The sequence below is a fragment of the Lepisosteus platostomus genome, chromosome 5, assembly GCF_059453375.1.
Source record: "Lepisosteus platostomus isolate fLepPlt1 chromosome 5, fLepPlt1.hap1, whole genome shotgun sequence".
Classification (NCBI taxonomy): Eukaryota; Metazoa; Chordata; class Actinopteri; order Semionotiformes; family Lepisosteidae; genus Lepisosteus; species Lepisosteus platostomus.
This window is the reverse complement of record NC_142615.1, coordinates 61393000-61405519: the sequence shown is the minus strand read 5'-3', so window position 1 is coordinate 61405519 and position 12520 is coordinate 61393000.

Below are 12520 nucleotides of genomic sequence, written 5' to 3'. Positions count from 1 at the left end.
ACATCCATACCAAACCCGACACTGACGTGGCTGTCTCTATTCTATCTAATTGCATCTCTGACATAAAAATTTGGATGACTCAAAACTTCCTTCATCTTAACTGTGACAAGACTGAAGTCATGTTTATTGGTACCCCCCATCAACTTCGTAAAGCCAGTCCTGTAACCCTGTCTGTAGATGGCTCTGTACTAGAGCTTCAATCAAAATTGAAAAACCTTGGGGTTATATTCGATTCTGGCTTAACATTCGACCCACATGTACAGCATACTGTCAAAACATCTTTTTTTCACCTTAGAAATATCGCAAGACTACGCCCTATGCTATCATTAACTGTGGCTGAAAAGCTGATCAACATATTTGTATTCTCCCGAATTGACTACTGCAATGCTCTGCTCCCTGGTGTATCTAAATCTACTCTGAACAAGCTGCAGTATGCCCAAAATTCAGCAGCCAGAATCCTGACCAGGTCTAGTACAAGTGTTCACATTACTCCTATCCTGGAGTCCTTGCACTGGCTTCCGGTCAAATTCCGCGTAGACTTTAAAATCCTCATGCTCACCTACAAGGCTTTACATGGCTTGGCACCTCAATACCTGTCTGAACTTTTATCACCCTACTCCCCACCTCGCAACCTCCGCTCTTCAAATTCTGCCCTCCTTACTGTCCCCCAAGCCCGTCTACATTGTATGGGCGACAGGGCCTTCTCCTGCTATGCCCCCAAGCTCTGGAACTCTTTGCCCAAGGATATTAGAGAGTCACCTTCTCTAAACTCCTTCAAATCCAGACTCAAAACCTTCTTCTTCAGAAAAGCCTTTACTTAACTGGTTCCATTCTTCACCCCTCTGCTCTTCTTAATACCATCTTCCACGGTCTCCTCTATTTTTATTGTTGTATTGTTGTAATTATAATTGTGTCCTCTTGTGAAATTTTCTTATTTATTGTTGTAGTCTTCTTATTTATTGTTATTGTCATCCTGTAAAGCGCTTTGAGAAGCCACCTTTAAAGGCGCTATATAAAATAAAGTTTATTATTATTATTATTATCCATGGTATGTGAAGTTTAAGCCGAGTAAAACCCATGTACCAAATACCTACCTCCTTGGAGCAGTTTACCATTCCCAGGCCCTGGATAAGGTATTGTTTAAAGCCAGCCAGGAGAGGAGAATCAAGAGTGTTTTCTGTAAAGTCCAGCCAGGGCAACTCTTTTTTTGGAGAGCTTTTAGATTACCTTTAACTGACACCCTGTAGATATAAGACACATGGACAATTACATGTATTATAAGTGTTTCCGTTTTCTTAGTTGGCTTCTGGGAGAAAATAGCTTTAATTGTGGCCCCGTGTGACTATGTATATCTACCAATTCACTGACATCCCAATTAAGGCTACATTTTTTCTTGCCTCTGTGAAACAAAATCAATTTTTATACATACAACGCGCAAATAAAAAATAAAGCACTAGAAACCCTATTGAGCAGAGAGTCTTACTGTTCCCCATCTTCCCCTTCCTCCTCCGCTTCTGCTTCAGTTTCTGGAGCAGCCTCTGGCATCTCTTCCTCCTGGACAGCAGCCTCTTGCTCAGGGCCACTGGAATACAGGTAGATGCTTTTACATAATATGTTGTAACAATGATTTCAAAAAGAAACTACAGAAGCCTTACAAATTAAAAATATCTCACCTTACCAATGTGTCTTCAGGCTTCCCATATACAAAAAGGCCCAAGGACTCTAGCAGTCTTACAACCGCTATCCTGTTTGCCTCACCAGACACGATCTCTATTCTGTTGTAATCCACGATGACCCCGTTCTTCAGGTGATTTATCATGTCCTTCCTCGCCTGTTGAGAGGCCATCGTGATCTCCTCTGCCAAGGTGTGCTTCATACACGCCCTCTTCAAGTGAGCAGGAAGCTGATCAAAAGTATTCAGGCACATCTTGCACACCAGGGGAATCCTCGCGGGTTTCCTTTTAAAATAAATAATCTAATTTGTGTATAGAAACAAGCTAAGACTGATTTCTTAAATTATCCTTAATTTTCTCTCTCATAGTTTGAGCATAATGATTTTATTGTATTGCTCATTGCTCCAAAATAAATAATGGTTTCATAAAAAAGTGAACATTCTCATCTATATTCATTTGCAGTTACACTATTGCAATTAATCTGTATCCATTCTGCATTCATATCTACAAGAAAGAGCTCTCAATTAATTAAATGCCCCATTGAACTGGCCCTGATTATACAATGCAAGGAGAAGTCTTCTAAGCCAATACTTGTCACCAGAAAGAGGCTGTATTTCAATTATACAATATACAAAACAATACCATTTAACACAAAGATATATTCCACACCTCAGCATGCACATGATGAGATTCTTGATATTAGATTAGTAAAAACAATATCAATGCACCGAGAGACGCTTAAGAATAAAGATGCATCTGCCTGACTGCATATTAGTTTTAAAAGGTTATCAGCAAATGCATTTAAAAGTAAAAATGTAAAGTCTTACCTCTTGATCGTATTGGTGATTCAATATCCAGGACCTTAGTCAAGTCTCAGAGTTACTGTATCTCCTGTCTCGATTGCAGGTGAAAAGTGAAAAGTATATTGCACTCAGCAGAAAGTTACCCCGAGCAAAGACTCCACCCCTCCCAGAAAACAGGACTCCCCTTTGGCAAAGCAGTGGGTGGAGGAAGCCTTTGCTACCATTATCAAACACATAAATCGTTATAATTTAATTTTAAAAACATGGCTAAGCATGGGTTTAAAGTATATTCAACAGTGCAGGTGCATCAAAAGAAATAGATTTTCCCAAGCCCTCGGAAAGAATTACCATTTCCAAAGATGTCTAGTTTCAAGCATTAACATCCAAAGTACCTGTCTTAGCTGGGGCAGGTAGTTTGCCTAGCCATCTGAAAGAATTACCATTTCCAAAGATGTCTGTTGTAAGCCAGGTTCAATCATTACCATCCAAAGTATCGGTCTTCCCTTGGGGCAAGGGAGTTTCCTGTGTGTCTAGGATGTGTACTTCCCTTAAATAAAGGATGAATATGGGTACCATAGGTAGTAAATCTCTCAAAGCTCAGAGTTAAACTAAAAAACCCTTGGTGAGTGTGTTATTACATGGATGGGTATTTATAGTCCAGTGCCTCCTATTTGGTGTCCCCCGAAGGCATTTTGAACCCAGCAGGTGACACTGATTTAGTTTTATTTGGCCCTGATTATGCAATAAATTATAAGTAACCAGAAAGAGGTGGTATTTCGATTTTACAGTATATAAAACAATACATATATTCCACAGCTCAGCATGCACATGGTGAGATTCTTGATATTAGATTAGTAAAAAATACCAAGGCACTGAGGCTTATTAATAAAGATGCTTTTGACTGACTGGACCTTGGGGCAAGGTGTGTAAATTACAACAGACATCTTTGGAAATGGTAATTCTTTCAGGTTGCTTGGTAAACTTCCTGCCCCAGCTAAGACAGGTACTTTGGATGTTAATGCTTTTCTGCAATTTTAATGCAATTTCTGTGTTTGATAATGGCAGTAGAGGCTTCCTCCACCCACTGCTTTGCCAAAGGGGAGTGCTGTTTTCTGGGAGGGGTGGAGTCTTCGCTCGGGGTAACTTTCTGCTGAGTGCAATATACCTTTCACTTTTCACCTGCAATCGAGACAGGAGGTACAGTAACTCTGAGACTTGACTAAGGTCCTGGATATTGAATCACCACTACGATCAAGAGGTAAGACTTTCCATCTGATAACCTTTTAAAACTAATATGCAGTCAGGCAGATGCATCTTTATTAATAAGCCTCTCTCAGTGCATTGATATTTGTTTTCTAATCTAATATCAAGAATCTCATCATGTGCATGCTGAGGTTTGGAATATATCTTTGTGTTAAATGGTATTGTTTTGTATATTGTACAATTGAAATAAAGCCTCTTTCTGGTTACAAGTATTGGCTTAGAAGACTTCTCCTTGCATTGTATGATCAGGGCCAGTTCAATGGGGCATTTAATTTATTGAGAGCTCTTTCTAGTATTTAAGAATGCATATTAAATTTATGGCGTATTAAATAAAGGGTGAATATGGGTACCATAGGTATTACACCTCTATAATCTCAGGGTTAAAATAAAAAAAACAAGGTGAATGAGGTGTAACATGGCTTACATGGATTATTTAGTAGAACTTTAACTTTACTAGAAAGTGGCTTTCAACAGCCATCTCTGGAAATGGTCAGTCTTTTAGACAGTTGGGGAGAAGGTACAGAGTAATTTACACACCTTCCTGCTACCATGATCAGAGCAGTATTAGATTAAACTTGTCATTTATTGAAAGCCCAGTTTTTAACAATCATTTTCATTTTAACTTACTTTTTTCAAAGAAGAATCTGAGGTTCACTTCTTGAATTAAATCTTTTGACAAGAGGTAAGACTTCTATTTTACATTTAAACCCATGTTTAGCTGTGTTTTTTAGATTCAACTGAACCAATTTCTGTGTGTGATAATGTCCTTTAATTCTTGTCACGCCCCATACTCTCCCTCGCAAACGACGTTACATTCCCGGAACCTCTGCTTCCCAATCTCATCCCTGATTGAACCCAGCACATTCTCACATGCATCAGATTCCTCAAATTCTCACTCCCTAACCAATCATCCAATCACACCCCTTTCCTTTCAGTATTTAAACCCCCTTCGCACACCTTCCCACGCTCACTATTGAGAAGCCTATCTTAGTATTCTCCAGTGTGTGTTTCCTAACCTTTTTGACTGATCTCCCGTTACGAATCTTCTGCTTCTGCCTCTTGACCTCGCCTTCTGGATTTTGCCTTTGAATTGTTTGACTATCTCTTGTTACCGGACCCTTTGCCTCCCTTATCGACCCTGCCTTTGGATTTTGTCTTTTGGATTGTCCCTTTGCTACTCTGTGTCCTGTGGGATTCCGGTCACGCATAAGGATCCTCCTATTCCACGTATTGGTTCCCTGACAGAATAGTGAGCCCTATTAAAATGGATCCAGCGGACCAGAGTCAACTTTCTATTCTCCTTGAACACTCCCGGAATCTGGACCTGCTAACTACTGCAGTCCAGCAACTAGCTGACCACTTTGCACTTCCGCCGTCTCCCCCACCTGCAGCTCCTGCCCCTGCACCCCTGCTTCAAACACAAACTAATCTTCTACCCCCTCCCCTCCCGGAAAAATTTGATGGCGACTCCTCCAGTTGTCAGGGCTTTGTGACTCAATGTCAGATGGCTTTCCACATCCATCCAGACTGCTTCCCCACCGATGGAGAAAGAATTGCTTTTATGGTTTCTTGCCTCTCTGGACGAGCTCTGGAATGGGCTGGACATCTCCTCTCTCGAAACGCTCCTGAGACTGCTAACTTCCACCTTTTTCAGACAGCTCTACAATCTGCCTTTGGGCAGTTGCACTCTCGCCACCTCATTGTTGCACGCCTCACTTCCCTTACTCAAGGATCTCGCTCTTTTCAGGACTACTCTTCCGAATTCCGTTTTCTGGCTGCTCAACTCGCTTGGGATCACAATGCCCTGATTCACTACTTCCGCCTTGGATTATCTGCTGAACTCAAGGATCACGTTGTGCACCTGCCCCTGGACTTCCCATCACTTGACTCCTTCATTTCTCGAGTTTTTGAACTAGAGCTCAGGCTGCAACAGCGAAGGTCGGACAATCGGACCCCTCCCACACCCTCCCAACTGCCTTCCTTCCATAGACTGACCTCCGAGGAAAGAGATTGCCGACGTCGTGAGGGGCGTTGCCTTTACTGCGGTTCCCCTGATCACCTCCGAGCTGCCTGCCCCAGTCGCCCTCCTTGCTCCTATCCACCTGCTGTTATGGCCAGTGTCACTTCTTCCTCTCCCAGATCTGGACTCTTTCTCCCAGCCACCCTGTCATGGACTACTAGACAGACCTCTCTCTCTGCTTTTGTTGATTCGGGCTCCGAAGAGAACTTCCTTGACTCTGGACTCGCTTCGTCCTGGAATATTCCCCGGTTGCCAGTCACCCAGCCCTTTCGGCTCCTCACTCTTGATGGCTCCCCCCTCTCCCCTGGTCTGGTGAAGTGGCAGACCCCTCCCCTCACTCTTCGCATCGGCGCCACCCACCAGGAGGTCATTCGGTTCTTTCTCATTCAATCCCCTTCTCACCCATTGGTTCTTGGTTTCCCGTGGTTACGGATTCACAACCCACACATCTCCTGGTCACAAGGGGAACTCACAGCCTGGGGTTCCCATTGCCTTTCGCATTGTTGTCAGCTTCCTCAGAAAGTTTCCGTCTCCTACATATCTCAAGATAACCTCCCCAATATCCCTTCCCAGTACTCGGATCTACACCTAGCCTTCAGTAAACAGAAGGCCCTATCCCTCCCGCCTCATCGCCCATCTGACTGTCCTATAGACCTAATTCCAGGGGTCCTACCCCCTAAGGGCCATGTCTATTCACTCTCCAACGAAGAGACTCAGGCTATGGAAGATTATATCCAGGAGTCCTTGGAATCTGGTTTCATCCGCCCCTCTTCCTCACCTGCCTGCGCCGGTTTCTTCTTTGTTAAAAAGAAAGACGGCTCTCTCAGACCCTGCATTGATTATCGCGGTCTGAATAACATAACTATCAAGAACAGTTATCCCCTCCCTCTGATTTCATCGGCTTTGGAATCACTCCGGGGCGCCACTATTTTTTCTAAACTGGATCTCCGCGGTGCGTATAATTTGATCCGCATTCGGGAGGGTGACGAATGGAAGACGGCATTCATTACTACCCACGGTCATTATGAATACCAAGTAATGCCGTTTGGACTGATTAATGCTCCTGCTGTTTTTCAGGGGTTCATGAATGACATCTTTAGGGATATCTTGCACAAATATGTCCTGGTATACCTGGATGATATTCTGATCTTTTCCCAAAGTCCCCAGGAACATGTCTCTCATGTGCGTGAGGTTCTTCATCGTTTGATTCAGAACAAACTCTACGCCAAATTGGAAAAGTGTACTTTCCATGTTACCAGAATCCACTTCCTTGGCTACATCCTCTCACCCCTGGGCATTGAAATTGACCCTGCCAAGACTGAATCCATACAAAACTGGCCAACCCCCCAGAATTTAAAACAAATTCAACGTTTCCTAGGATTTTCCAATTTTTACCGCCGTTTTATTAGGAATTTCAGCTCTGTCGTCTCCCCCATTACAGCCCTGACCCGAAAAGGTCATGATCAAGGGAAATGGACTCCTGAGGCAGACCAAGCTTTCCTTCATCTCAAGAGACTGTTCACCACTGCCCCCCTCCTCCATCACCCAGACCCCAACCTTCCATTCATTCTTGAGGTGGATGCCTCAGCCAACGGAGTCGGTGCCATATTATCTCAACGTCATGGAGAGAAGGGTATCCTCCACCCCTGCGCCTTTTTCTCCAAAAAATTGTCCCGGGCCGAGACTAATTATGATGTTGGAGACCGAGAACTACTGGCTATCAAGCTCGCCCTGGAGGAATGGAGACACTGGTTGGAGGGGGCCCTACACCCTTTTACTATTCTTACAGATCATAAGAATCTCTCTTACCTACAAACTGCCAAACGTTTGAATCCACGCCAGGCCCGCTGGTCACTTTTCTTTTCTAGGTTCCATTTTTTTATTACTTATACACCGGGATCCAAGAACATAAAGGCTGACGCCCTATCTCGCCTCCATGATCCCCCTGGCTTTTTGGACCCTCCTGAACCCATTATACCCCCTGAGAGAATTGTGGCTGCTATTAGATGGGACCTGGAGAACCAAATCAAACGTGCACTTCACAACCAAACCGTTCCCCCTCAGTGTCCTCCAGACAGACTCTTTGTTCCGGATACCTTACGCTCCACTGTTCTTCGCTGGGGTCATGACTCACTATTTGCAGGTCACCCCGGTGTCAAACGTTCCTTGGAATTCATCTCTAGACATTTCTGGTGGCCTTCTATGAGGACTGATGTTACTGGGTTCGTGGAGGCCTGTCCCATCTGTGCCATGTCCAAATCCTCCCGTCTCAAGAAGCCCGGTTTACTCCAACCACTCCCAACCCCTAGAAGACCTTGGTCCCACATCTCAGTGGATTTTCTTACAGATCTTCCTGAGAGTCAAGGCAAAACTACCATTATGGTCGTGGTAGATAGATTCTCGAAGTCGGCTCATTTCATTCCTCTTCCTGCCCTCCCATCTGCTCAAGACATGGCTGACCTCTTCATTCTTCATGTCTTCAGACTTCACGGCATTCCTGAGGATATCGTATCAGATCGAGGACCTCAATTCATTTCAAGATTCTGGAGAACTTTTTGCAAATCTCTCGGGACTTCCACATCTCTCACGTCTGGCTATCATCCTGAATCCAATGGACTGACGGAAAGAACCAACCAGGACCTTCTTACTTACCTTCGATCTTACGTCTCTGCTTCTCAAGATGACTGGGTCTCTCTCCTCCCCTGGGCTGAGTATGCTCATAACTCTCTCTCTTCCTCCACCACTGGGATGTCTCCCTTCTATTGCTCCCTGGGATACCAACCCTCTCTTCTCCCAGACTCTATCCCTGATTCGGATATTCCCTGCCTCCAGACGCGCCTCACTTTCCTCAAGAGGATTTGGAGACAAGCCAGATCCGCCCTCCTGAAGACCTCCTTGCGGCAGAAGACCACCGCTGACCGTCATCGACGACCTGTGCCCAGACTACGACGAGGACAGTTTGTCTGGCTGTCTACTAAAAACTTGCCCCTTAGACAGCCTTCACATAAGTTGGGACCCCGTTTTATTGGACCTTTTCGCATCCTCTCCCAGCTCACCCCTGTAACCTATCGTCTTGCTCTTCCTCCAACTCTCAGGGTGCACCCCTCCTTCCACGTCTCTCTCCTGAAACCCTACCACAGATCCCCCCTCTCCCGGCCTCGGCCACCTCCACCCCCACCACGACTCATTGATGGTCTGCCTTCCTACACGGTCAATAAGATCTTGGATGCCCGCTGGCTCCGAGGTCGCCAACAATTTCTAGTCGACTGGGAGGGCTATGGTCCTGAGGAACGTTCCTGGGTCTGGGAGAAAGATATTTTGGATCGCAGCCTCATTGATGACTTTGTTCGTACTCGCTCTCTGAGGTCGTCAGGAGCCGACCCTAAAGGGGGGGGTACTGTCACGCCCCACACTCTCCCTCGCAAACGACGTTACATTCCCGGAACCTCTGCTTCCCAATCTCATCCCTGATTGAACCCAGCACATTCTCACATGCATCAGATTCCTCAAATTCTCACTCCCTAACCAATCATCCAATCACACCCCTTTCCTTTCAGTATTTAAACCCCCTTCGCACACCTTCCCACGCTCACTATTGAGAAGCCTATCTTAGTATTCTCCAGTGCGTGTTTCCTAACCTTTTTGACTGATCTCCCGTTACGAATCTTCTGCTTCTGCCTCTTGACCTCGCCTTCTGGATTTTGCCTTTGAATTGTTTGACTATCTCTTGTTACCGGACCCTTTGCCTCCCTTATCGACCCTGCCTTTGGATTTTGTCTTTTGGATTGTCCCTTTGCTACTCTGTGTCCTGTGGGATTCCGGTCACGCATAAGGATCCTCCTATTCCACGTATTGGTTCCCTGACAATTCTGACAACATCACACTAAATTACATGATATAAAACAGCTAATGTTTCTAGAGATAAAGTTTCTGGGATGCTTCTCATTACTTTGCATTACCAGGGACAGTTTAATTCACCTTGTACAGCATTGAAAGACCAAGATGCTTTTTTAAAGTTATTTAACATTTTATAGAACTTTGTCTACTATGGCAACACGATGAGCTTGGTGAAATTTGGAAAAATACTGCTTGGCCACTTATCTTAAGATAAAGATAGGATAAAGGTTTATCTTTTGCACCTACCTGCCCCCCAGGGAAGGCCGATGCTTTCTGAGTTGATGGTTCCCTACAGTAGACTGTACCTTATCTTCTAAGGTAATGTATATTGACCCAAATCAGTTTTGGAATCCAATCTACTGACGAGATGGAGCACATCTTTTTTTGGATACAGATTCATTGCAATAATGTAACTGCAAATGAATATGAGCATGTATGTTTGTTCATATACAGTGGCAGGAGCAGTCTCTCATTGCAGTGAATTTTCAGGGCCAATTCATCTCTCCATCTTATACTGAATATGAAAGGTAGCTGTGTCTATATGGACTCCTCACTAGTTGGAATTTGTATATATTCCAGTGTTCCCTCAGCCAGTCCTTCTGTTGTAATTCAATTTATCTCATAAAATTCCTTCCCCACTTCTAGGACCAGCAGTTTTTGAACTCCACAATGGCTCCTATTGGAAAGTCTGTGACTGAGACCAAGTAAGAGTTCACTTTTTTATATTAAGCCATTATTTTGTTTGGAGCAATGAGCAATTCTGATATAATTACAATAAAATCATTATGCTCAAACTATGAGAGAGAAAATTAAGGATAATTTAAGAAATCAGTCTTAGCTTGTTTCTATACACAAATTATATTATTTATTTTCAAAGGAAACCTGCTAGGATTCCCCTGGTGTGCAAGATGTGCCAGAATACTTTTGATCAGCTTCCTGCTCACTTGAAGAGGGCGTGTATGAAGCACACCACGGCAGAGGAGATCAGGATGGCCTCTCAACAGGTGAGGAAGGACATGATAAATCACCTGAAGAATGGGGTCATCGTGGATTACAACAGAATAGAGATCGTGTCTGGTGAGGCAAACAGGACAGTGGTTGTAAGACTGCTGGACTCCTTGGGCCTTTTTGTACGTGGGAAGCCTGGTAAATGATTTGAACTAATTTAACATCATATTCGGGAAATCCAGAGACCGTCTTCACACTTGCAGTGGCTGTTGCAGGAAACACCTGTTGAATCTCACTCTGGATCTCTTGAGAGATCATTCAGCGAGCGAGTCGCAATTAGGAGATAATTTGGTATTTCTTAAGAGAACTCAGAGAACAACAGCACCGATAAATGCTGGGGAGACAAGACAGGTAGTTTTTTTTGTAATCAGATTCCAATGTCGAATACTGTGTATGAGAGCTTACTGTACGTAACTTTCCTTTTCTCACATTTTCTGATGGCTATTCCGAAGGGGCACCCTGTCAACTCCTAATACATTTAAAAAATCTGTCTGCGTGTTTGATTATTGTCGTTTAATTTTTTAAAAAGTTCAATGTTGATTATAACTAAATAAATAAATGATCACAAACAAAAAAAGGGCTGAAGATGCGAGTCGCTTTTGTATTAGAGCTGGATGACACGAGCTTATAAATAAAAAACGTTTTCTTCCAATAAATCATACATTTTGTTCCATCCTTCTTACTATACTTCTCTCTTGTAGTAGTAAAGCATTTTGATTGAAACCGAACAATACATTAAAGGTTTCATCTATACACTTATACTTACGCTGCTGTGCAGCGGAGCCTGATACACCCCAGTGGGCAAAAGACATATAATATCCGTCTATTAAACGCATACCTTAGGCGTATAAATGTGGTCTGCAATTCGCCTAGAATGAAATTCTAATATACGTCTATTGTTATACGTCAATTATACGTCTATGATTAGATGTTCATTATACATAAATGGTTGGAGTTCTATTATATGGATAAATTTAGAGGTCTATTATATGGATAACTTTCGAGGACTATTATACGTATATGGTTAGAGGTCTATTATACGTATATGGTTAGAGGTCTATTATACGGATAACTTTAGAGGACTATTATACGTATATGGTTAGAGGTCTATTATACGGATAACTTTAGAGGTCTATTATACGTATATGGTTAGAGGTCTATTATATGGATAACTTTAGAGGTCTATTATACGTTTATGGGTAGAGGTCTATTATACATCAAAGATAGGTTTTACAGGTGTAGAAACTAGTAAATCAAGCCTATGATTTGGTTTAGAAATTTATTCAGAAAATACACATTCACACCTGAAAAATATGTATTTCAAATTATACATTGTATACAATCAATCAACAATCAACATATGGGCAATAATCATAAAAAACACAACTAGTCTTAAACTTCAGCTACAAATTCTGGTAACATGGCAATATACAGTATAGTAATGACAAACACAAACTAATTACATTAACGCACTCAATCAAAACCACATTTTGATTCAAATATAAATTTTAAAATGCACAACTTCTGCATTTCCAAGAAAAAAAAATATTACAATGGAAGTTAAGACGATTTTTGTCCACCATTTGCAAACCCTGTCTAATTGTCCTAACAGTTAGAACCAGAAACTTATTTTCAGGGTCCAGATCTCCTGGCCCCCTGCCTTGCATATGCATTCTTCAAGTAACGCATTTTGTGCTCCTTTATTTCTTTTAATGTCGACGTAGGGTGGGACTATATTTACTATATTTAGTATACACGTGTAAATAAAGTAATTACTGCTAAAATAATTTACTTCGTACACTATGCAGATTGCCGTATACTCCTAGTTGCGGTACACAAGACATTAACAGTAAAAA